Source organism: Gracilinanus agilis, chromosome 5, assembly GCF_016433145.1.
Source record: "Gracilinanus agilis isolate LMUSP501 chromosome 5, AgileGrace, whole genome shotgun sequence".
NCBI classification, from domain to species: domain Eukaryota; kingdom Metazoa; phylum Chordata; class Mammalia; order Didelphimorphia; family Didelphidae; genus Gracilinanus; species Gracilinanus agilis.
Window position 1 is genome coordinate 99938099 of NC_058134.1, and position 22737 is coordinate 99960835.

General features: G+C 36.2%; 1 protein-coding gene across 1 annotated transcript in view; it reads left to right on the forward strand.

Annotated features, from left to right (window-relative positions):
- The window catches only part of EZH2 (enhancer of zeste 2 polycomb repressive complex 2 subunit), a 113828-nt gene that overhangs the window by 22728 nt on the left and 68363 nt on the right, over positions 1 to 22737 (forward strand). The window contains exons 2-3 of the mRNA XM_044678381.1: positions 9573 to 9683; positions 22093 to 22352. The gene's annotated coding sequence lies outside the window, so the exon portion shown is untranslated. The remainder of the gene's footprint in view (positions 1 to 9572; positions 9684 to 22092; positions 22353 to 22737) is intronic.

The window sequence follows — 22737 nt, forward strand, 5'->3', positions numbered from 1 at the left end:
GATTCTCTAAGTATACCATCATACTATCTGCAAAGTTATATTTTAGTTTCCTCATTGTCTACTTTAATTCCTTCAATTTCTTTTCTTATTGCTAAAGCTAGCATTTCTAGTACCATATTAAATAATAGTGGTGATAATGGGCACCCTTGCTTTGCCCCTGATCTTATTGGGACATTTTGAGTTTTCTTGGCAAATGGTTTTTGCCTTTATCTTTTAACCTGGAATGGTTTGCTTTTATCCTTCTCCAGCTCATTTTACAGATGAAAAAACAGGCAAACAGGATTAAGTGCTAGCTTATGGTTACACAGCTAGTAAGTGTGAGACCGTATTTCAACTCAGGAAAATGAATTTTCTTGACTCTTAAGACCAGCATTCTTTCCACTACCACCTAGCTTCTGTAGAAGACTTACCTAAATACCTGTTTATAAACACTTTTAATGTCTTCTATGATCTCTGGTTTAATATCCTGTGATCTCTGGTCTAATCTCTTCTGAATTGCCCATTTCTCTGTCTACTTTCTCATTACTCTCTAGTATTCACATATTTTACTACTAAGAGTCTTCATTGTTCTGAGCCATGTTTCCTTTTTGTTTTTTACACCACAGGCATTTAGGAATTTATCTTCTACTTTGTCCCCTACAGTGAACTTTACCTTGTAACAAAGAAAAATAACAAGTTAAGGAAAACTAAATTACCTCTCTTGGACATCAGTCAGTATATATACAACATTCCATACCCATTATCCAGCACCATACCACCAAAGGAGGGCCATATGTTTCCTCATTTTTTCTGGCTCCAGGATTGCTTATTATAATTTGTTTTACATTTTTGCTTATATTGTAGTGGTCATTGTGAATTCTCTTTTCTTAGTTATTTCACTTTGAATCAGCCTTCCCACATTCATTTCTAGGAATTCCTAGTATTTGTCATATCTGTTGTCTCTCAATACATCAATAGTCATGTTCATTTACATTCCATCTTTTGTTAATCCATTATCCAACTGAGGGGCATCCACTTTGTTTCCAGTTCTTTGCTGCTGCACAAGTCCTACTATTTATTTCAGTCTGTATAGTATAGGACTTTTCTGCCTTTGACCTCTTATATGTAGCTAGGATCTATAGGAAGAAGAGAATGAATAATTTTCTTGAATAATACAGATTTTTTTGGCCCAATTCATAGCTCTACCAAGAGTGGGAATAAATAGTATGCCTGTATTTCTTCTCTAAGGTGATAATTTCTGTCTTTTGTCTTGACCTTTGCCAATTTGCTGGGTGTAGCATGAAACCTCCTAGTTGTTTTAATTTGCATTGCTCTAATTAGTGGTTTGGAGCACTTTTCATGAATCCAGTCTATTCTTAGAGAAATTTTCAGGGTTCCTCATTGGCTATTGAAAAAAAGAACCAAACTCTTAACGTGGCTAAGGCCCTCCACAACCTAGCCCCAACTTATTTTAATGTGCCTTACCTTTTACTATTCTCCTCTATCTTGTTCTCCATGAAGTACTCTTCTCCCTCCCCCCCCCCCCCCCCCATTGAGATTTATGGACCTTTGTTTATGCTGTTCTCTATCTAGAATTTGCTTTCATTACTATTACTGCTACTACTACTATAGGAATATATGGGTATTCAAGGAGGACTAGCACTTCTGGTGGGAGGGCTTACCAAACCCTTTTCAGGGCAGTTCATCTATCTTTGGAGTCTAACTGGTACTTGGTTTTCACCTGTGCTCCAAGAAGCTATAGCATGAGCAGCTGCCAGAACCTGGTAAAAACTGGGCAGATGGGCTATAAACCAGGGTTTATATATAGGTTATATATATAAACAGGGTTATATATAGGTCTAGATTGAGGATGGACCACAAACCTAACAGTGAGTTAGTGGAGTGCCCATCCCAATTGGGCATGTGAAGATTTCCCCAGATGGAATGGGTGGATGTTAGAACAGTTTGTTCCAGTGACCATAAAGGTGGCTGAAGCAGGTGCCATGAAGTCCTTAGAGCTTGGTCAGACATGGAAGAAGATGCCAGGGTCATCCACTGCATTCCAGATCGTCTCTAGCCTTCCTGACTTTTTTCTTGCCACTGGACTTGGATAGCTCTGGAAGAGAGAATGAGGCTGAATCCAATTCTTGTACAAGTCAAGACATCACTCAGTGATGTCATTGATTCCCCCCACCCCCAAAAAAGATAACAAATTCCTGCTACCACCACTACCACTATCACTACTACCTATTTCTTAACATCCTTAGAGGGTACAATGGCAAATGGTAAATTTTCTAATTTCTGGTGGTACTTAGGGTTGATGATAAAGCCAGGTGGTCTTCTGTGGTAATCTGAAGGATTGTAGTTCATAATGCCATGCTTATCTAAGCTGTGTAAAGGGTCATCATCTACTCTTGGATGGTAGGGAAGGATTGGAGGGGCTGGGAAGAGAATCTTTTTGAGTTAAGGTCTTAAGTTTCTTCCTATAGACCTAGATTTGGGAGGTGTTATTTAGGAGTGGCTTACTGCCTGTAGACGGAAAATAGAGACACCTTGCAAGAAGGTTGAAGGGAACTGTTTCCCATAGGGACAATTTTGCTGGGCTCTTAGGACTTAGGGATGATCTAGGCAATTAGGAATTATATAGGCTGCCTGAGGGAGGAATTGTGGGGGCAGGAAGGATTGGTATAATTGGATACTTTAAAAAAAAATAGCCACAACCAATTTGATGAGTGTAAGGTAATATCTTGAACTTGTCTTAATTTTCATTTCTCTAATGATCAGAATTGAACATTGGTATGGTTATGGATAATTATTGTTTCTTTCTAGGACTGTCTGATGAGTTTAATGCAGAATGGTTCTTATATATTTATGCAAATTTTGCATAGATTATGAATATCAGATTACTTGTAAAACTGTTTATTGAAGGTCATTTCTACCCCTCCCCTGATCTGATTCTTTTTTTTGGATCTATTGCTTTTTTGTTTTTTAAAATATGATAATCAAATGAATTTATTCTGTCTTAATTATTTCCTATTTATGGTCTGTTTGTACATATTTCTTTTCTTTTTATACATTCTCCCCATTCCCCATGAGATTTTCGAACTCTTTGAGGGCTGACATTTTTGCACCTTTTGCTTAGCAGGATGCCTGGCACTGTAGTAGGCCTTAATAAATATTTTTTGACTGACAATATTTTCCCCCATCTACTCAGGGGGCTGCATAAACATAGAACCCTGAGATGGGCTTGATTGAGATTGAATTTAGCTCTTGACAGACTATGTAACCTAGAAAAAACCCCAAATGGGGTCGAAAGGGTGGGGCACAACTGAAAAGATTGAATGAAAAACTTTGTTACTTTAGGCAATACATTTTATCTTTATGACATAGTTTCTTTATTTTAAAATTCAGAGATCTTAAAAGTCCCTTCCTGAATGATTATTCAGTGATACTTTAGGTTGATATTAAGTAGAATTATAATACTGGGCAGTCTTGTTCCAGCCCATTATCTAAATATAGTTGTGCCTTCTTTAAGATACTTGTTGTACAAAGATAGATTTGCAAAATAGATAAATTAGGTGGTGATTTGCATAATAAAGCAAGCAAAACCTTTATGAAAGTATTCTTCACTAATTTGTTAATGCCTTTTGTAAAAATTGTTTGTAAAACTAAAAACAACACTTGCAAACCTTTTATATACTCTAAATTATAGTGACCCTGCTAGGAATGGGGAGTTTGCTTCTAAGCTAAAATATCCCAATACAAATAAGATTCTGGTGATAATTCCTTTTAACTTGAAGTGGAACCATATCACCTTTAAATTGTAATCATTATTTTCTTTTGATGTACTAAACATTTCTAAGAACTGGAGAGCAGTTTCATCCTTCTGCAAAAATTCCCTTTGCTCTTAACTACTGGAGTAGTAAATTTGTAGCTATTCTCTTGTCTAATTGAGCATCCCATCTGCTTTTCCTATATTTTATTCTTTGAATTTCCCCTTTGGTTGTATTGTTAAAAGAGGAGGATTTCTGGCTTAATTTTCTTACTGCTATTTACTTATGATAAGCATATCATGTAATTAACTAAGAGTCTGTAAAATCAAGATGAGGTATCGACTATTGCCCTGATTTTAACTAGTTAGTTCCTGATCTACCCGAATCAAATAACTGGTGTTAAATGGTTTGTTTCCTGTTTTACTTGATATAGATCTTCCCCTTCTGCCATCTGTTCTTTGATGTGTAAATCATTAGCTTCCCCTTCTGCTTTCTGTAAAATACTCATCTTACTTATAAAACCTATATAAGGTTACTGAAATTGATCATGGAGATCACTCATTTTTTTGGTTCAGTGATACCTGCATTCTCTGCATAATAAATTGTAGTTTTTCTCTATCTCTCTGTCATTGATCCTTTAACTGGCAGTATCCATCAATGTTACAATATATCGTAGCCTTCTTACAACCATTATGTACCTTTTTCTTGCCTTTTGTGATATTCCTTTTCAAATTTTCTTGACATATAGTACTTGGGTAGTTTGACCCAATATTTCTTCCTGTGCCTCAGGACTTTGATTTCTGCCTGAAAGGGCTGAATTTTTGGCAAAATTCCAGTATTTTTTTGGTACTATCCTGAACTGGATGGAGTTACTTATAGGTATTTCCTCTGGTTTTCTTTATTGTTTTTAATTCTGGTACTTTTAAAGAATTTTTCCATATATATATATATCATATCTAGGCTCTTCACCTTTCTTGGGACTATAAGAGATGAATTTGACTCCAAAAATATACCAAAAAACTGTTTCAAGGGAAACATTTATTCTGCCTTGGATAAGTCATTACAGGATATGGAAAGTTTTTTTAAATGGCTGCATAAAGATCTCAAATGTGAAACTCCTAAATAATCCCAAGATACACAAATTAAAATAACCATGAGATACTACCTCACATTCATGCAGTGGATGAAGACTGGTATTTTCCATGTCTGATCAAGCTTTAAGAGTTCCTCAGTGCTTGCTTCAATCACCTTTCATGGCTGTTGTAACAAATTATTCTGATCTGGAAATCTTTACATATTTGAGTAGATAGACATCCCTGAATTCATTGATGACTTTGAGGCCTGCCAATTACCCTCAACCAGGTTTAGTCCATTTTCTGAGACAGTTTCCCAGGGGTGTGGCTGCTGTGCACACTCCAGTTTCTTGAAGCCACAGGTGAGAGCTGGAGGGCAGGTGGGTACCAAAAGAAGAAAGCAGCCCTGAAAAGGGCTTGGCAAACCCTTGCACCGTAGGTACTAGTCTTCCCTGAACACCCCACACATTGACTTATTAATTCAATTTTGAGGAATGTACCATAAGACTATTATCAAAACCAAAAGAGCTTGCCTGTTGGATGAATGAAAAAGCCTTCATTAAGGGTTTATTATGTACTACTTTAGAATTTGGGAATACAAATACAAAAGTGAAGATAATCTGTGCCCTTAAAAGATAATCAGTAGGGGCAGCTGGGTAGCTCAGTGGATTGAGAGCCAGGCCTAGAGACAGGAGATCCTAGGTTCAAATCTGTCCTCAGACACTTCCCAGCTGTGTGACCCTGGGCAAAGTCACTTGACCCCCATTGCCTACCCTTACCATTCTTCCACCTATAAGTCAATACACAGAAAAAAAAAAGATAATCAGTAGGTGATGCAGTGGAGTGGTAGCTAAGAAAGAGTATTTTGGTTTGTTGAGGTTGCTTGTGCGAAGATGGCCAGGAAATAAAATGACCATTCACTTTACTCTGACTCTGCTTATCTAGAAATGAGACCTACATGAGATACTTAGCATTTAGGACAATGAGTGGGGTGGGAAAGAAGCAAGGCAGGAATTTGGAATGGAAAAGGTCAAATTTTTCAGAGCATAGTCTCTGGTCCCCATGGCAAGAGTCAGTAGTAGATAACCCTAGAAATGCCTTTTCAGATCTATTTATAACAATCTTAATTTTAATCGTGAAAATCAGAAACTATCTAAATGTACAACATTTGAAGAATGTGTGAATAAATTATGGCATATCGGTGTATGGGATACTATAATGAAATTAATACTAATGTGAGGAATTTCAAAATATAACATACCATTCTTCTAAAATTCATCCTTCTTCCTAAGTCCCTTGTTTCTGTAAAGGATACTCACATCTTATCAGTCACCAGTGTTCATAGTCATCCTCTTTCTTCTTTAATCACAGTACTTCTCTAGCTCAGGAACTCATTAACTACCTTTTATAATATATAATCTGTTAATTGATCTCTCTGCCTAAAGTCTCTTCTCTTCCTAAACTTTTCTGCAGCTGCCAAATTGATATCCTAAAACACAGGCCTGATTAATGTTTCTTCCTGCTAAAAAAGGCCTTAGTCAATTCCATTTGCCTCTTGGATAAAATACAAATTCTTTGTTTTGGCATTTAAAGCCCTTCACAGATGGGCTCCACCTTAACTTTTCTAGGCTTATCTCACATTTCTCCCTTACTTGTTTTATATTCCAGCCAAACTGGCTTACTTACCATTCTTAGGTACATCTCCCACCTCCGTGCTGTTGCATAGGCATGCCTCTTGTTTTGAATGCTTTCCTTCCTCATCTGTTTCTTGGAATTTTTAGCCCCCTTCAAGACTCAACTCAAGTGCCATCTCCTATCCATCCAGACCTTACTCTGAAGCTTAGTTTTCTCTTTGTGCTTCACTCACTCCTCTCCATACTTATCTGCATGAGAGAGCTGAAAAGGTTTTAGAATTAAAAAATTGAGTTATTCCTGACCCATTGAACTCTTCAGTTTATTGGGAAGGTAACCTTTTGAATGAATTTATTAGATGCAGTCTAGCCAACAAAAACAAATAGGAAGGCCTTGGGAATGCCCACCACCGTAAGCTTGAAAAAGGACACAACTTCTTAAAACTATGCTATAGCCATTTAAGTTGTACACATTTGTACCTTTCCACAAATGTTCCCTATGTATGACCACTCTCAACAATGTTACATGTATTTCTGGTAGAGTTTGTTTCCTCTTTATAGGGGAAGTGTTTTATTGGTGCCTTTTTACTATACCATTTCATTTGCCCTGAACTTTGTATTGTGTTTTCTGGTTAACTAATAAATATATTAGTGGAGATTCATGAGCTATGACTTTTAGTAGAAAAAGACTCACAGAATATCTTGAATTTGGGATACTTGTCCAAGGAACCTATGTGAATTGTGGTACTACTTGTATATGTATTGCTTTCTTGGTAGAGCAAGTATGAGTTCCTTGGAGCAAAGACTTTTGCTTTCTGCCTTTGTATCTTGAGATCCTAGTTTTGTGCTTTTCATAGCTGGTACTTATTAATATTTGTGAATCAGTAAATGAATGAAATATTGGGAAGATATGAAACAATGTGAAGAACCAACACGTTAATTGTTACCATGTAAAAGGAAAATATATATGAATGGATAAAATTAAGCTTTGAGTAGATAGATAATAGATAGAAGACAGCAAGAGGGAATCAGTAGGTGGTAAGCTATTATAGAGCTATATGTATTCAAAGGCTTTTAAAGTTTAATTAATTGGTTTTTGACTACAAGTTTGATGAGTGGTGTCATTGTAAGTTCATAATTATTTTAAAAACATACTAAAGATAATTAAAAAGCATTATTTAATAAGTTCAAAGAGATCTAGGTGGAAAAGATGTGAAACAAGGGAGTGATTGCCATCTCTTGGAACTGTAGATGTGAATTTTGACCTGGACCTTGGAAGTATAGGATACAGATATACTAATAGACTGATGATGATAGGCTTGATTGGAGTGAGAAGTGGCACAGTGGATAGAGTGCTGGATCTCCTGTCAGAAAGACTTATCTTCCTGAGTTTAAATCTGGCCTCCTATACTTACTAGCTATGTGATCCTGGGCAAGTCACTTAACCCTGTTTGCCTTCTCTGCCAAGAAAGCCTCAAATGGGGTCACAAAAGAGTCAAACACATTTGAACATCAACAATATTTTAGGTAGCAGGATTAATATGAGAAAAGGCCAAAAAGTGGGGGTGAGCGAGATGTGAAATAAATAATACCTACTATAAGGGGTGTGTTGGGTAATAAAGAGATGGATTTGGAAAGACAAAACCCCGGGAAGAGAGGAGTTGGTAGAGGACTAGAGAATGTTTAGATTTAATATGATAGTAGTGATTTAATATGATAGCCAGTAGTAGGGGTTATCTACTGCCATGTAGTTTGTATGGTTGCCATGGAAGCTAATCAGAGTTAACTAGGATAGCAGAAGTGTTAGATGATCTCTTGGGGAAGGGAATTCAAGAGAAGCTAAAAGGTAGGATTTGGCCATGGCCAGGCTTAAAAAGTTCTGTTTTCTAGTACAACAAATAATTTACTTGGTCTAACTCAACACTGCCTAATCAGTACTGAATTTTGATTCTTGACTCTTAGACTTGACTTGCTGCTTGTTCCTCAGGATTTGAATATGCTTCTGGTTCTGGCTCTGGGTCCTTTTTTATGCATTGCTAATGTATTAGTTTTATTCATGATTGACAATCCTAACTACTTACTTTGGTTTCTTCTTCAGACATTAATACTGTTGAGTCCTTTTAGTTCCAAGATCTGAATTCTTGTGCCACCAATCATATTCTCTTATAATATGATTTTACCCCCACCTTGCCCCAAGTCTGCACTGTGCACATTATCTTTTATTCCTGCTAAGTAAGAGGGGCCCCACCCCAGATCTGCCTTGGGGCACTGTCAGGGTTTGAGGTAGAGAGTAAAGAAATAGTGTAGATGCTCCTGGAAATTCTAGAGTAGGGTATATGAAAATACTCATTAAATATATGTAACCAGGGAGAGGATGGATTTGAGTTGGACTAGACTGGTGTGGTGAGACACCAGCTCTTAGTGGGATATGGTTGTGAAGTGAAGACCTGAACTAGGGAAGTATCTTTGGAAATGGAAAGGAAGGGAGGAGGTGAAGATGAGAGAAGCCTAGATGGGTATGGTGAAAAATGAGAATGGGGAATAAAGGCAATCTTAGGGTAAGGATCCAGAAGAATGTTTGAAAATGACTAAAAAGAGATGCTGATATATGAGACATAGTTAAAAAATTTCATCATTTTAGGTTTCCTTTTAGATGAAAATGCTTTGTAGGCTCTCAGAGGTTTAGGAATCACTTGTGTACAGGTGAAATTTGAAGCCATACAAATAGGTGAAATTTCCAAGGGAGTGAATTTGATGAAACATAGTGAAGGACCATGGATTGCTACAGGTAAAAAGACAAAAGTGTGCCTTGTGTAAAAATGACAGTTCATGGTATAATATGCACTTTACATTTGTTAACTCATTGGTCCATATATCTAGCTACTGGTAGTGTGTTATCGTTCCTATCACACATAGGGAAACTACTTGCATAAGTCCCACAGCTAGGAATTTCTGGTGGCACCAGGATTTGAGCCTCAGGTTCATTTTCATACATAGCCATAGAACTTTAAAATGACAGTACAAAAATGATTGATACCCAAGGCAGCTGTACAATGGTATAACACAAGCTAGGAGACACTTTAAAGACCATCTAATCTAAACTCCTCATTTTACAGATGAGGAAACTGAGGCCTAGAGAAGAGAAGTGACTGCCAAGGTCCTGTCACAGCAAGTTATTAGTAGCTGAGCTGGGGCTGGAGTCAGGGTCGTCTGATTCCTGTTCAGGGGTAAGTGTCAGTGATTTTGTGTGTGTGTGTGTGTGTGTGTGTGTGTTTTAAATCCTTACCTTCTGTCTTAGAATCAGTACTAATTGTTGATTCTGAGACAGAAGAGAGAAAGGGGCTAGGCAATGATGGTTAAGTGACTTGCCCAGGATCACACAGCTAGGAATGAACCCAGAACCTCTCATTTCTAGGCCTAGTTCTCTATCCACTGAGCCACCTGGCTCATCACAGTGATTCAAATTTAACACATATTCATTATGGACCTATGCTAAAACAAGATGCTGGGAAAGAAGTAATTGTTTTCCTTTTCCTCGACCAGTGTACAACCTGTAGGGATTCTGTACACTCCTAGTACACTTTTTCTGTCATTTTTCTCAGAATGATATAGAAAACTAGAATGTAGCATATGTATTTTGTTATTTGTTCAATGGTTAAATGACCTTTAGTTTTAGATATGTCATGGTGAAAAGGACCAATTTATGGTCATTGGCATTAAATTACATTTGAGCACAACTCTGTGTTCCTGATTTATCAAAAAATATCTAATAAAATTACTACATAACTCTAGGCAAATTCCAGAGAATAAAGAAATAAAAAAAATAATTAAATCCAATATTATTGATAAATGAAACAAAATTTAAAAATAAAAAATTTTTATACTAAATTGAACTGAATTTTCATTATAAAATATAATTATTTTAGGAATAAGACCTAGACCTGTGAATTCTTTAGGAAGCTCTTGATAAAGAAACTTACTCTGCTAATGTAGTTTGGCATTTTTTCCTGCAAATGAACAATTCTGAAGAGTTGTTTTATTTACCATCAGGGTCAAATAGCCAGTATGTTTTGGAAATGGAACTTGAACCTGTGTCTTCCAGGCCCCAACTCAACTCTTTTCTATATATTTTCCGTTCTATGTGGAATATTCCATATTCCAAGTGCTTTTTAAAGCTCTCACCTTTGGTCTTAGAATCAATACTTTATGTTGGTTTCAAAGCAGAAGAGTGATAAGGACTAAGTATTAGAGGTTAAGTGACTTGTCCAGGCTCACATGACTAGGAAGTATCTGAGGACCGCCTGTTTCTAGGTCTGGCTCTCTGTGTACTGAGCCATCTACCTGCTGCTTTATTCGTTCGTTAGTCCAGTGATCTCAAATTCAAATTGCGTGTTTAAACTTATGCTAGTATTTGTTTTTCTTTAAAGATTTGTTTTTATTTTTGAACAAAGGTCTAAAGTGCTTTAGAAAATATCAATTAGAGCAGTGGTTCCCAAACTTTTTTGGCCTACCGCCCCCTTTCCAGAAAAAATATTACTTAGCCCCCTGGAAATTAATTTTTTAAAAATTTTAATAGCAATTAATAGGAAAGAAATGCACCTGTGGCCATCACTGCCTCCCTGGATTGCTTCAGCACCCACCAGGGGGCGGTGGTGCCTACTTTGGGAATCACTGAATTAGAGGATCATAGATTAAGATGAAATGCTCTAGAGCAGTGATGGGCAAACTATGGCCCACGGGCCAGATTGGGGGGGAGGCGCCCTGAAATGTTCTATCCCGCCAGCAACATTATTCCTAATCTGACAAATACAATGAAACTTCGAAAGAGTTGCCTTAGAAACAGACTGACAGATGAGCATTTCCTTTCCTTTGGCCCCCTCTTTAAAAAGTTTAAAAAATCACTGCTCTAGAGAGATTTTAGAGTCCAGTTCCTTTCTTTTGCAGACAAGAAAGCCAATACCAGAAGAATATGACTTGCTTAGTCACCCAGGTAGTAGGTTTCTGAGACAAGATTCGAACAAAAATCTTTTTTACTTCAGGTTCAGTACTCTGTCTACCATGCAGCCTCATGATAGAGCTTGAATTGTGAAAGGATTGCAAAATAGTTTGAAAGACTGCAGATTTGTCCCCTGGATAGTGCTAAGATCCTGGAACTTGGAACTAGGAAACTGTAGAGGTCATGATAATTTATTTAGCTCTCTGAAATTATAAAACAGTTCATGTATATCTCACCTGATCCTCACTATAACTCTGGGAGGTCTGTGCTCCCCAATTTACAGATGGAGAAACTGAAGGATCACCTAGCTAGCAAATGTCTGAGACAGGATTCAAATTTGAATTTGGCAGACCCCAAATCCTGCATTGTACATACGTGCATGTGCGTGTGTGTGCGTGTGTGTGTGTATTTGTATTTGTATGTGTGGTAGTGTGGTGAAGCTGCTAGACCCATTCTCGTGTTCTGAATGCATGAAATAAATACATAGGATTACAAAGAAAAGCAATTATACTGAAATAATTATTTAAAGAAATCCAAGTTCAAAGAACTCAGGTTAAATATTCCTGCTGTACAGTATCATTGAAAACCTTTTCTTGAATACTTCCTGCAATGGGAAACTCAATACGTAATAAAGGAAACCATTCCATTTTTGAACTTGTTTAATTGTTAGCAAAAAAAATTCCCTTTGTTAGATTTAGTTGAAATTCTCTTTTTAAAAAATGACCAACTCGTTGATCCCTAGTTTTGTCCTGTGTAATTATTTAGAATAAATTTAATTACTTTTATTTGGCTAGTCTCTTCATTTTCCAAAGAAGGAAATGGGCTCAAATTGCTTCTGGTTTTTTTCAAGATTAGATAACTTTGAATATAAGTGCAGGATTTTACTTGTACCTTTATTAATTTTGTCTTTTAAATTTTAGCTTATAATTGCTATCAAGATTTTTATCATCTTTAATTTTGTCATGCAGTATATTAGCTATCTCTTCATGTTACACACAGGTTTGTTGAGCATGCTTCTAATGTTTTCAATCCAACTCATTGTTAAAAATTGTGAAAAGGACAAGACCAAAGATAGAGTCTGATGTCAAGCTCACTGGACTGTGTTTTTCAGAATCTGTCACATTTAAGACCCCCCTCACCCCCCCCCCCCGGCAACTCTCTCCCCCCTTTTTTAAAAATTGGGACATTTTGTTTTTAGTCTTATCTTTTCTATTTTGTATGAGGTCTCAAAAATTACAGAAAATGTCTGTGTTCAGAGCTTCAAGTTCTTTCAGTATCATGGAAATGAGTTCTACTTCATGTGAACTCATTTAAAATAGATAACTTTATTACTATCGCTTCATCTCTCCTATCTTGGCCTTCAGTTGCTGCTTAGAAATTATTTTTTTTGATATTTTGACAAACATCAATAGATGAAAATTTCAGTAAACAAAGAACAAAAAGAATTGATCTTCTATTACAATTTTTAAAGTTATGAATGAGAAACGGGATGATCTGTTGACTAGAAAGCTGTTCTTAAAAGCAGGAAGGGCTATCTGACTTTTTCTTTTTGTTTTCCATCAACACCAACCAACTCTACCTCTATACCTCCATTTCCTCAGTTCCCTCTCATTTATGAATATTTTATGCTTTCCAATTTTAAGATCATTTTTTGTGTTAGAACAGAAACAAAATAGGAGTAGAATAGTTCCGCTTTTGCTCTTATTTGTTATACCAATTGGTCAGCTGGAGCAGCCAATTTCTGCTCTCCTTCCTCTGAAGTTTTGAAAAAGTTTCAAAAACAATACAAAAACCCCTTTGTTTTTCATAATTTGCTTGGAATCCTCATTTTAAGGTAAAATTGGTGAAACCTAGATTGCCATGACCTTTTGTCATAGTTGGGCATCAACAGAAACTATTGAATGAGATGGTAAAGGCCTCAGGAGATGACTAATAGATATTTACTATTAGGGTCTAATGAGTGGCATGTTAAAGTGAAAGGTGGGAAGTACTTTTATCTGAGCCTCTAGGACCATTTTGGCAAACCCATGGCATGTGTGCCCCTACATGTTGAAGGGGACTGTTCCATTCCCTCTTTCCACAGTACCCAAGGACATTTTTCACATGCCCATCCCCTCTGCCCAGCAATCCAATGTGAGCACTTCCCCTCTTCCCCTATCTGGGGTAATGCAGGGGACTCACAGGTGACTCGAGGGTGCAGTTTGGGCACAATGTTTCTAAAAGGTTTGCCAACACTGCTCTAAGATATAAAGAACAACATTAAGCATGATACCTGCTCTCCTGGAATTTGTATTCCAATGAGCAAAAAATATATATAAAAGTTCTTTATTTGATACTTCAGTGGATTACAAGCCCACTGGCTTATAATCTTATCAATGCTTGCTCTGTGATATAGATTTCATCTCATCCCATTCCTTCTTTTGTATTTCTGCATGATTCTTATGTGTTCATTCATATATCCTCCATAGTGGTTCCACTTAGTAAGATGGAGGCATTCTTTTAGGTCTTTTAATAAAATTTGCAAAGTCTTTACTTTTATACATAACTGGCCTATTTCTTTTTTCTGGTCATACATGACTTCAGTTATATTTTTATGCCATTTTTAGGGCACGGGTAGTATACTGTAGTTTACTTATCACATTCACTTGGGAAAGTTGAGTTATGACATTAATTTTTAAAAGTGGAATTTTTGCTTAGTGATTTGCATTCTAATTTCAGAGGTGCTCTCAATGAATTTTCATTTATAAGTGGCTTTTAAAATAGCTTTTCTGTAAGAAAATTTGAACTATATAAAACAAACATGTAGGTATACTGAGGAAGAACTACTGTTTACATGGATCTCATGATTTGAGGCAAGGACAGAAGACTCGAATTCAGGAAAGTGGGAAGGGAACAAACAAATGAGCGTTAGGCACTGTGCTAAGTGCTTCATAAATACAATCTCATTTGAACTTTATTATAACTCTGTGATGTTATCCCCATTTTGCAGTTGAAAAAGCAGGAGTGAGAAGTTAAGCCACTTGTTCAGGATCTCATGGCTAGGAAGTGTTTGAGCCTTATTTGAACTCTGTTATTCCTGGTTTCAGGCCCAGGAAACACTCAATTAACTCTCAACCTGGCTTCAAACTTTTAAAGTGGGGGAGTATAGCCATATTGATTAGCTTCCTGAGTTGTAAAATGAGAATAATATGGTATAACCTACCTTAATTAAGATACTCTATTAATGTGAGGAGGGTTACACAATTCAAAAGCTCTGTATGTTTGATTGGTATGTTGATTTTTTTCACCATGCTTCAGGAAACCTCATCAGTCTGATCTCACCAGCCTGGGAACTCCACTTCCTCACTCTGCCTCTCTGATTGGGAGGTTAGAGCCATGAGCTGAAAGCCATTTAAGGAGAGAGCTTAGCTCAGACATCTCATTTCACCTGTATGCACTACTGTGAGACTACTTTGACCAACTTCTACATCTACCCTTTTCAACTTCCTTTTGTATGTTGTCTTCACTCATTAGATTGTAAGTTTCTTGAGGAATTGGGACTGTTTTATTTTTCATATCTTTATTCTAGTACTTAAAATAGATTTCAGTTCATAGCAGGCACTTAATAAATGTTTATTGACCTTTGACTATGGGTAATAGTAAGGCTTTTATTACTGAAATATATAAGGCTTAACAGAAGGGTTGAAGGGTTCAAGAAATGCTTAGGTCTTAAAACTGCTATGGAGTTAAGTCAAGCCTAATAACTTTCATTCAAGAAGTGCTCCTTTTGGGGGAAGCTAGGTGGCTCAGTAGATGGAGAGCCAGGCCTAGAGACAAAAAAAGTCCTGGGTTCAAATCTGTCCCCAGCCACTTTCCAGCTGTGTTGACCTTGGGCAAGTCATTTAACTCCTATTGTCTAGCCCTTATCACTCTTCTGCCTTGGAAGCAATGTTGATTGTATTTATTCTAAGATAGAAGGTAAGACTTTAAAAAGAAAAGAAATATTCCTTTTTTCAGATGTTCAGGAACCACTAATGTAATCCAGAATTGTGCCAGGAATAAAAGTCAAGTTCATTGGCCTATAGTATGTGGAATCAATTTTTTGCCCTTTTTTGAAAATTGAGACTGTTGCCATCTCCAGTCTTATGGTGTCTTTCCTGTTCTCATCTATATTTTTCATCAGTCTTATTTGCCAGATTCTTTTCAGGACTATCGGATGATATTATTTATTTGGACTCCTCAGGGGGAGTTATTTGCTTATTTTCCCATTCCTTTATTTATCTTGGCCTTCAACTTCCTGTTAGCTATTCTTGTTTTTTTTTTCTTTGTAGCCTTAAGGCCATTTTCTCCTTATCACAGAAAAGAGGCCCATAAACCAGAGAAGGCTTAGAAGCAAAGGCCACAAACCTAACAATCAATAGCAAAGAAATAACAAAAATAACTATTATTTTTATTATTTTAGCATGGACTTTAACCATAACCTATGGCATGAAAAACCATTGTTGTACTTCAACTACAAAAACATAATGACCAACCTACTAAAAACCCACCCACTCACAAAGATTATCAACCACTCCTTCATTGACCTACCAGCACCCTCCAACATCTCAGCTTGATGAAACTTCGGATCTCTCTTAGGAATTTGCCTCATCATCTAAATCCTTACAGGATTATTCCTAGCCATACATTACACATCATACACTACACATAAGAATTGGACCATTTTTTTTGTCTTCTCAGTGTCTTCTTTTGTCAGCATCTTGTTCCACCTCAGTTAGTAATTTTATCACTTTTGATTCTTTTCTCACCACTGAAACTAAAATTCCCCTCTCCATTTTGTTGTCCTTATTATCCACACACTCAGCTCATTCTGAGCTTCAGCTCTCCTGACTTTATTTTGACCATATAATGATTTTGTATTCATCCTCTAACACTTGTCCTTACAACCAACCATTATCTAAACTTTAAGTTGGTTGACGAGTTAATCTATTTCACCTTCTTTTATGGATTTGGAGATTTTTTTACACAGAAAACCCAAACTAAACAGTAATGCTACTAATAATTGTTATTTGGCATATCTTAACTCACAAAAAGGAAAACTTTGTTGTCTTAACTTGGGGAAAGCTATATAGGGATCATATACTACCCCCACCCCCTGGCCAATCAGTACAATGTATTGATTCCAAGACAGAAGAGTTGTAAGAGCTAGGCAGTGGTGGTTAAGCAATTTGCTCTGGGTCATACAACTAGGAATTGTCTGAGGCCAGATTTGAACCTAGCACCTCCCATCTCTAGGCTTGGAGGGATCACAGTTTTTTGAGAAATAATGATAGTTTTTTCTTTAGAAAGATAGGATATATTTATAACTTTGGAGAAATATAGAGGAGCCCTTCTATCCTAGTCGATATCCAGTTTATGCTCTTGTGGAACCCCCTTCTTTGTGCAAGATACTTGAATGGTCTCACAAAAAAGGTCATTAAGATATAAGAAAGTCAGAGGTTTTTATAGGAGACGTTATCTTACTCAAGCTTTTGTGACTGGTTTTCCACTTGTGAGATCAGAAGCAAAAAGACACCAAATGAACTGAGAAGCTAGAATTTCATAGCATAGAAGACACTAAATGTGTGGGTTCCAGAAAAGTGGTCAAGGCAGGAAGGAGGGAAGAAGTACCAGCCAGGAGAGGGGTTATCCACAACAGACATCCTGTCAAAAGGGAGCCTCTGTCCAGAAAACCATTCCCACTCACCCCCAAACAATATATTGTGTCCTACCCTTCAACAGATTAGCTTTCCCTTAAGACAGCTGGGAATGTAAATCCTCTTTGCCAGCTGTGTTCAGCTTCATAGTATGACAAGAACATAGAACACAAAAGTAAATCTATTCAAAACATAAATTCTGGAGCAGTGATTTCAAGAACATAGCCTTTCTTTCTTTAGCTGATCATAGGGACAGAGGTGGCAGTGGAGTTTCCCTTCCATTTACACCTATCCTTAGGGTGTTGTCTTTAGTTTGCTGCTTTTACTTCTTTTGGGAGAAAAACTTTTCTCCCATTGCATCTTCTTTTCTTTCTTAAAGGCTAAAGTTGGAACAAATATGAAACAAATCAAACAGTTAGCCTTCCTATACCCTTAGTTGGGATTTTTTTTGGGGGGGAATTAATATTAAGTGAGAGAAGAATTTTGTATAAGCCATAATTTCCCTTAGGATCAGCCCTTTTTGGCACTTGTCACTAGGAGAACAAAGAGTAATTCGTTCCCTTTGTAGGTCTAGGTCTACTAAGGACAGCACTGAGAGATAGGGAATACTAGTGGAAGACTAGAAAAATTTTTTTGAAAAATTGGCAAATTGTCTTGCTTGTAGAGCATAAAGTACTCTGAGGATCATTCTTATCCAACTTGTTCATCCAATAACTATACTTGAACTATCATTAAGAGATGTGACCATAAAGAGGCTTCAGAATTATTACATGTGGATTATTTTAGAGGTGGATTTGCTTTCTCTATAAAGAGGAGTTTTCAGTTAACTTCCCAAGTTATTCCTTTAGTAATTCATCCATATTTCTATTAGTTTCATTTCCTGGGAGTAATAGAGGGACTATTGGAAAGACCAGTTGTGCCAAGTTCTGAGTCCTGCTCTTAGTATTGTCTGATGGATAGTAGAAATATAATATATTCTTCATAAGCCCTTAATAGTGGAGGTTATCCTTGTTTTACTCTAAAGAAGAACAAAGCCAAATTCACAATAGCATTAATCTCAAAGTATAGTGCCATCTACCATACAGAAAAAGAACCAGTTTTTCTGGGCCATCATTGCCAGAAGATGTGAGAGCTTGACCACAGAGTGTACTAGCTAATATTTATATAGTGCTTTAAGGTTTAGGGAGTGCTTTACATATATTATCTCTTTTCCTCATAACAACCCTTTGAGATTGGTACTATTATCCTGTGTTTTTTATAGATAAGGAAATTAAAGTGATTGCCTCAGTAACTTTCCTGCATCACTAGTAAGTGACTGGGCATATGAACCCAATTTTTCTTCACTACAAATCCAGGACTTTATCCATGCTGAGGAAGCATTTATTGTCAGGCTGGGTAATTTCCAGTGACTTTCACCAAATATCCTTTGACAGCTATGATGTTATACTCTGGGGAAACTATGTTGTTAAATTCAGAATCTTGTCCTTCATGGCTTCAGATAATGACTTTGGAGACCTTCAAATTGAAGTGTAATAATGCTAGTGAAAAGGTCTATTTTGGTGGTTCACCTCATGATTAGGTGGTGATTTATTTCTTCATTCAACAAACATTTATTAAGTGCCTTCTATGTGCTAGTCATTGAGAATCTAAAGACCAAAAAAAGAAAAGAAATATTCCCTGACCTCAGAAAATAAATACAAAGAAATTACTAGAAAGAGGGCACTAATAACTAACTGGAGGTTTAGGATAGGGCTTCCTCTAGGAAGGGGACTTGCCTGGGTTTAGAAGGAAGATAGGGATTCTAGGAGGTAGAGGAGAGAAGAGAATGCACTCTAGGTATTGTGGGACAGTCTTTGCAGGAGGTATGAGACAGAAGGTGTAATGTTAGGTATGGAGAACACCAAGGAACCAAGGATGCTGGTTTTACTGAAATGTAGAGTCTGGGAAGAAAAGTAATATAGAAGTCAGATTGGGCTTTAAAAACCAAGCATGAGCATTCATATTTGATCCTGGAGTCAATTAGGTGTCATTGAAACTTTCCAAGAATAGAGTGAGGGACATAGTCAGACCTGTGCTGAAGTAATATAGTTTTAGCAGCTGTGCCTCCAGAGGATAGTTTGTAGAGGTGAGAGACTGAAGTCTGGGGGATTATTAAAAAAACTATTGATATCTTTTAATTTTACGTTGTCTAGATTTCCCCTGAATCTTTCCCCCTTCTACTTTCCCAAGAGCTGTCCCTTATGTATAACAAATAATTTTCTTTAAAAAAAGAAAGAAAAGAAGAAGAGGGAAAAAAAAAAACATATAGCATAATTGACCAGTGCATTGAAAAGAATCTGATGTTGTGTACTATCTTCTACATACATGGCTTCTTGGCCTCTGTAAAAGAACAGAGGAAATTGTTTTCTCTTTCCTCAGGGCTAAATTTTGTTTATGAAATTTGCAATATGTATTTTTGTTTGTAGTGGTTACTTTTGCCATTTACCTTGTTGTATTCATTGCGTATAATTGTTTTCCTGACTTTGTAAAACTTAATTTTTCATCAGTTTGTGTAAATTTCTTTGTATTCTTCATGTTCATTGTTTCTTAGAGCACAATAATATTCAATTATATTCAAGTGCCACCATTTTCTTAGTTATTTCCCAGTCAAAAAATATTTGTTTCCTTTTTTTTTTCTTTTTTTAAATAAAAAGAGCTAATTGGGGAAACAGGAGACTATTGCAGGTGTCCAGGCAAGAGGTATTGAGGAGGGCCTGAACTAGAGTGGTAGCTATGGTGAGTGGAGAAAAGGGACAGACAGAAGTGATGTTGAGAAAATGAATTGCTCAGATTTGGCAACTTAGTGGGTATTAGTGCAGAGGAGGGAAGCATTCGGGATGACTACAAAGTTGTCACCCAGACTGTGATTGGAAGGATGAAGGAATAGGGAAGTAGGAAAAAGACAAGGTTTAAGGAAAAAAATTAATTTACTCTGTTTTGGACATGCTGCATTTTGGAGTTGTCCTATAGGCAGTAGGAAAGATGGTAGTAAAAGGAGAGAGACTGGGACTTTTTCTTGGCCTTTGTCAAATTTCATTTTCTCTTCTTTTCCTTTAATTTCTATTTCAAGGTACAGGTATGAGTGAATATGTATATATCTTTAGCTTACTAATTTCTCATTCATCTATTAGGTAACTTCTGATTTTTAACATCTTTTTGAGAATTTGCCTTTTTACTAGCTTGCTCAAAATGAAATAAATATATTATTCTAGCTGTAATCTAAAAAAGAAAAAGATAGCATTTTAACCTGTTTTATTGAGAAATGGTATAAATAGACTAAAATCTTAATTGTTGCTTGTTTTTATATATCTTTTAAAACTCAGTGCAACTTGTGGTTTAAAGCTCTTTCTGGTTATATCCTTATCCTTGCCTCATTTTACCCCATCTTCATCAATGTAGGGAGCTTCTGGTATGGAAATATGCCCTTCAGTAATACAGTTTGGAAATTCATAATTTATAGTCTTAGAGAAATTTTTGGGAGGAGGGATGAGGTTATAAGTGATTTACCCATCATGATGTAGCTACTATGTGTTGGGCAGAATTTGAATCTTGATTTCACCAGAAGACTGGGCCCACTATTTGTTACAGATGTCCTGACAGCCGGCACCTCCCATTGTGTATTCTTTTTACCTTTTCTCTAAGTTGAGTAATTTTAATTTTTTGGCAACAATTTGTATCCTTGTTTTATGTGCAAAAATTACTTGAGTTGCTTTTTACTTTGAATTTAATTACTAATGTTTATATTTTTTATTATATAAATGAAATTATTCAGGGAGATTAAACATTAACTATGAAGCACAATCCTGAACATACTTTTAGTAAGTTTTTATGAATATTTCTTTTATTTTACATTTAAAGAGAAATATTTTAAATAAACTAAAGGATTAAAGTAGACAAACATTTTTCTTACTCCCATTGGAAAAGTAAAATAAAAACAAAATCATATGCATGTAAAATATATATGATCAGGCAAAAGAAATTTCTACATTGTCCAAATCCAAAAAATGTTTCATTCTATATACTGAGTCCATGACCTCTCTGTCAGGAGGTGGCTAATTGTCATCAGTTCTGTTGGAATCATAGTTGGCCACTGTGTTGATTAGAAATCTTAAGGCTTCCAATTTATTTGTTTTCATAGTGTTGTAGTTGCATATAATTGTTTTCCCTATTCTGCTCTCTTTACTTTGTATCAGTTCGTATAAGTGTTTTCTATTTCACTGGCAAAGTCTCATTCCATTACATTTATATGACATATTGTATTCGGTCATTCCTTAACTGATGAGCATCCTCTTTAGTTTTTAATTCTTTGCTATTTAAAAAGGAGGGGCCTATTATAAATATTTTTGTACACATGGATCCTTTTCCTCTGCCTTTGATCACCTACATTCCCAGGGCATAGTGAGGTTGAAATTAATGTGAGTTAGAATAATGTGAAATTTAATTTAGTCAAATTACAAATAATGCCAGGTTGCATTTAATATGAATCAAAATTCAATTAATACAATTTTCTAAGGTGTGATGCAGTTTGCATATGTAATAGTGAGCCTAGCCTTCTAGTTAGTTAGATCAAGTTTCAAATTCTGCCTCTGATACATAGTGGCTATGTCATGATTGGCAAATCACTTAAAAACTCATCCCTCTTACCCAAAATATCTCTAAGAATATAAACTACATTTGAATTTCCAAGCTGCTTCATTGGAGGGGGTTTCCTAACAGAAACTCCTTACCCTGCTGCAGGTACAACAAAATGCGGAAAAACTAGGACTGTAACATGACCTATAGATTCTTTAATTATAGTGAGAGCTAGTCAAGGGTTTTAATATGCTGCTCCATGGCCAGTTTGCACTTGCCTATCGTCTTGCATGTGGATGTGATGTGCTGCTGTGTACTATATTACCAACAGTCATGTTAATTTTTTTTTAAAAGCCCTTAACAAAATGGAAAAAAGGAAGAATACTTCAGATGGAAACACTGCCAGCACAAAAAAGAAGAGGTTTGTTATTAGAACAAAAAATGATGTAATTGAACAGTATGACATGATCATAGCAACCCTAAGATAGAACAAGATGTTGGAATACCTGGATCTATGGTACAGAATATTATAAAACACGCAGGCGAAACAAAAGAAAAAGACAAAGTTGCATCAGCTTTTGGTGGTTTGCAAAAAGCTACAAGGAATTGAAGTGGTAAGTGATAGAAATGGAGCATCCTTTAGCTGTGTAGATTGAAGATTGTAATAAAAAATGCATTCCTCTTTGCAGAGCAGCCATTAAGACAAAAGCTTCATGCTTATTTAAGGCAGTGAAAGAAAATGGAAGTGAAGTAAAGAGTGAAGAAACATTTACTACCAGCATTGGTTAGTTAATTAAATCACTTCAAAAATTGAGTTTCATGGCATATGTTAAAATTTCCATAGAGGTGGCCAGTGCTGATGAAAATGCAGCAGCTAAATGTTTTGGAGAAAATTGAAGAAGGTGAATGCACTGGTCAAAATAATTTTTTTTAATGTGAATGAAACAAGCTTATTCTGGAAAAGAATGTTTTCTAGGGCTTTTATTTCTTAAAGAAGAA